Source organism: Prionailurus viverrinus, chromosome B1 (assembly GCF_022837055.1).
Source record: "Prionailurus viverrinus isolate Anna chromosome B1, UM_Priviv_1.0, whole genome shotgun sequence".
In the NCBI taxonomy this organism is placed as follows: domain Eukaryota; kingdom Metazoa; phylum Chordata; class Mammalia; order Carnivora; family Felidae; genus Prionailurus; species Prionailurus viverrinus.
The window spans coordinates 37,540,053-37,544,009 of record NC_062564.1 but is presented as its reverse complement, the minus strand read 5'-3'; the positions used below and the strand labels follow the sequence as shown (position 1 = coordinate 37,544,009).

Below are 3,957 nucleotides of genomic sequence, written 5' to 3'. Positions count from 1 at the left end.
TCCCCCGACCATGGACTAAGGCTCATGCCTTTATCAGAGGAAATGTCTCAATACTGCATACAGAGAGGTATTTATTCCTCTTCTGCTATAGCATGTTTTGTATGGAGTTGAGGTTTGACTTTCAAGCCCATGATACAGTAAAAACAGCAACTTAGAAGGGAGCAGAGATTGCTAGGACAAGGAATAATGAGAGTAGGGAAAAAAAGATAGACAGATGGATTGACTGACTCTCAGTGAAGAAAATGCTGAGGTTGGAACTCAGGGTAGACTACATTTCACCAGGGGCTTACATTGTCAGGTGGAGGGTATGGTGGCCTAGGAACAAAAGCACCCAGTTTCACACTCAGGTTCTACCGCTAATTCCCTGTGCGGCATTAGACAAGTCTGTTAAATCTCTCTGGGACCTCAGTTTTTTCATTTGTAAATGGCAATAATAACAACCCCAAATACCCTTGGATTCCTATAAGATGCAGGACCCGTATCAGGGTGCAATTTTCTCAGTTTTACTTACCTGTTCTGTTATTTGCTTTATGCCAAAATAAACTTGTCTATTGTAAAAATAACTTACTTGTAAAAGAGAAAAAAAAGAAATGGAATAATTCAGAAGTAGAGTCAAAAGAGAAAATACTCTACCTCTTCATATATCCTTTTTCCTTGTGCCACCCCTGCTCCCCACATCTTATTCCTCACTGTTCCTAGAATGGAACATATTCCTTCTGATCTAATAGTGCTTTGTAAAACCTATACAGAATACAAATGTAATGAACAGAAAACAAGGGGGCAGAACCATTATACCTTAACAGTTCCAAGGGCCTCTCTGTACAAAAACCCAGAAAAAGGATTTCTTTTTCAGATGTAAAAACAAAGAAATAAACAAAAACTTGAGGAAAAGGCTAAATGGTGTGCAGCAGATTCTGTTTAACAAGGCTGGGGGACATATAGTTCTTTTTATAAAGATTTCCATAAGCATTGTAAAAATACATAGAAGTACCAGAATTGAAAAAAAGACCTTCCATCCTTCAGACAATTCACTTAGATGGAAAGTTCATTCTCCACCTATTCTATTCTTCTGCTTCACAGTTACCACAAAGTTTACAACATGTATAACTAGTTGAGAAGTTAATTCCTCCCAGGTATGTAGAGCAGATGCCAAAGGCAACTGGTGAAATTACTCTCACCAGTTTCCTTTATCAGCACAAATTTGTCTTGATCTTTTGATTTGTGTCTTTCTTTTCTTCCTTCTTTTCTTTTCTTTTCTTTCTTTCTTTCTTTCTTTCTTTCTTTCTTCTTTCCTTCTTTCTTCTTCCTTTCTTTCATATGGGCCACTTCATGAATTTGTATGTCATCCTTACACAAGGGCTGTGCTAATCTCTATATTGTTCCAATTTTTGTATGTGTGCTGCTGAAGCCAGCACTCCGTTTCTTTATCTTGGTGCCTTCTGTCCCAAATTTTCATCACCTTCAAGATTAGCTAAATTAGCGACAAAAATTTGCCTTCTCCTCAATTTTGGTTCTGCCTTTTCTGGTTGGACTTTGTTTCTTCAGTCCATTGTGTCTAGCTTTGGTCAGCTTTAAAGCCTTCAAGCCAGGAACATTCTCCTGTTTCCTTGTGGATGGCTCAGGGGTTTGGGTGAGGGGAGCATCCTTCCCACTTTGGAAAGACAACATCGCATGGTATAAATTCTCCCGGACTTAGAATCAGGAGTCCCAGATCTGAGATCTGTAGTATGGTCTTCAATTTTTCTCCTTTGGATGTCAGATTTCTTCTCTGTAGAAAGATCCAGCTTAGATGTTTTTGGATTCTGGGATTCTGTCCTTAGTCATGATTTGCCTGTTAATGTTTGCCTACAGTGGAATGCCATGTTCCATTCTTGCTCCTATGGCTTGGTTCTTTGGCCTGCATTTGGAAACTCATAATGTGAGCCCCCAAAGAGAGGGGCCAGTTACTCCTCAGGGTGTTCAGTCTTCCAACTGTGCCTGCAGAATCAGGGTAGAAAAATATAGAAGAATTGGCATCCAGGTGGACCACTTCTCATCAAGAAGACAGGCTTAAATTAGCCTCAATTTGGGGCTCAAGAAATCATAAAATCACAAAAGTTGATTTAAAAGGGTTTCCAGAGAGCTTTTAAAATTTGTGTTTTTTGTAAATTATAAAAATAATACATGAGTTGGTAAAAATAAAGTTCAAAAAAACTTAATGGTATAAAATGAAAAGTAAAAATGCCCTTTATCTCCACCCTCAGTACCACTCTGCAAGGAATCCTCTGAGGTTTCTTATATATGCACTGAGAAACTTGCTATGCAAGTTGTATCCACTCACCTCTACCTGCACTCAAGCTCACACACACACACACACACACACACAAATGGGAACATTTTATAAGGTTTGCATCTTGCTCTTTGCATTTAATGAGACATGTTGGAAAATTTCCATGCCAACACACATGTATCTGCTCTGTTCTTTATAGGGCTACCTAGCATTTCCTGAGGAAAGGGAGGTTAGCAGTGGCTACCCAACTTATTTCCATCTTGTTGCCACTGCAAACAATGCCTCTCAAACAGCCTTTAATTCAGTGTTTTTTAAGTTTGATCCTTGGAACACAAACTTTTAGAGATGTTCAGTGATAGAACAAAAATAAAAATGGTTTACAGGTCAAACAAATGTGGAAAGCACTACATTTGAGATCTCCTCTTCCAATGGCATATAAAAAACTCCATAAATTCATTCAGAAAGAAAATTTGAAAAACATAGCTTCATCCAGTCTCCCAAACTTGTTTTTGACCATTTCACCCCTGAAAACACTCTCTTCAAATCACTTATCTGTATATAAGTATATGCTAATGTTATATAAGTATCCAGCAATGCTCTGAGGAAGCTGTCTTCAAAATGCTGCTCCTTCACTCCACAGATGAGGGATCTGAGGCTCAGAGACAGAGAATCACTTGCTCAGAGTTATAGAACTAATGATTAGTAGCAGAAACAGGAATAGAATCCAAGACCTATGCATTTTCTGCCACACTACTTATGGAAGCCCCATTCTCAGGCAGTGAAACATTTTCACCAAAGTTCAAAAAGTTTAGCAAGAAAGCTGTGCATCATAAAATAAACCTGGATATCATCTGGCTTAAAAAATGAGTTTGAAGTATGCAACTACTTTAATAAGAACTGTTTTGTAAATTAATTAGTTGGTAACTAAATTCATGCTCACAGTGTTTTAAGTGTCATTTTTGTAATACCACAGCAATATGCCAGTAATTCCTTGATGAGCTGAAATCCCATCACAACATTATTGCCCTGACATTGCCCTGATGGAAATTAGGGGGGCTTGGCACTGGGGCCTGTGGGTGGCTCATGCTGTATGGGACCATTTGATTTTCTCTTTTCAAGCTTCCCAAAAGATTAAGATAAGGCAGGTAAAAGAGGTCTGTGATGGCTAACTTTATGTGACTGAATCAAAAGGTGCTGGGATATTTGGCTGAATATTGTTTCTGGGTGTCTGTAAGGGTGTTTCCAGATGAAATTAGCATTTGAATGGGTGAGTTCAGTAAAGTAGATTGCCCAATGTGGGTGGGCATCACCCAATTTGTTGAGGACCTGAGTTTAGAATGAAAAGTGGAAGAAAGAGAAATTCTGCCTTCCTGCTTGATTGCTTGAGCCTATAACATTGATCTTACTCTGTTCTCAGGACTTCTGACTCAGACTGAATCACACCACTGGCTTTCCTGGGTGTCCAACTTACAGACAGAAGTTCAGGGGACTTCTCAGCCTCCACAAATGTGTGAGTTAACTCTTTATAATCAATCTCTTTATATATATTCCTGTTGGTTCTATTTCTCTGGAGAACCCTAAAATTAATGCAGGGCCAGAGATTAAGGATGTAGAAGCCAACAAATTCTCAGCTTGCTCTGGTGGCACTCTGAAAAGCTTAGAAAGATTTTCAGGACAAACTCTTAACC

The 3,957-nt window shown here is 38.8% G+C and overlaps 1 non-coding gene across 1 annotated transcript; it reads right to left on the bottom strand.

Moving 5' to 3' along the window:
* Positions 1–1,311: 1,311 nt before the first annotated feature.
* LOC125165037 (U6 spliceosomal RNA) lies at positions 1,312–1,415 on the bottom strand. Its single transcript, XR_007151942.1, has one exon. It is a non-coding gene; the product is annotated as a U6 spliceosomal RNA (small nuclear RNA).
* Positions 1,416–3,957: the final 2,542 nt, after the last annotated feature.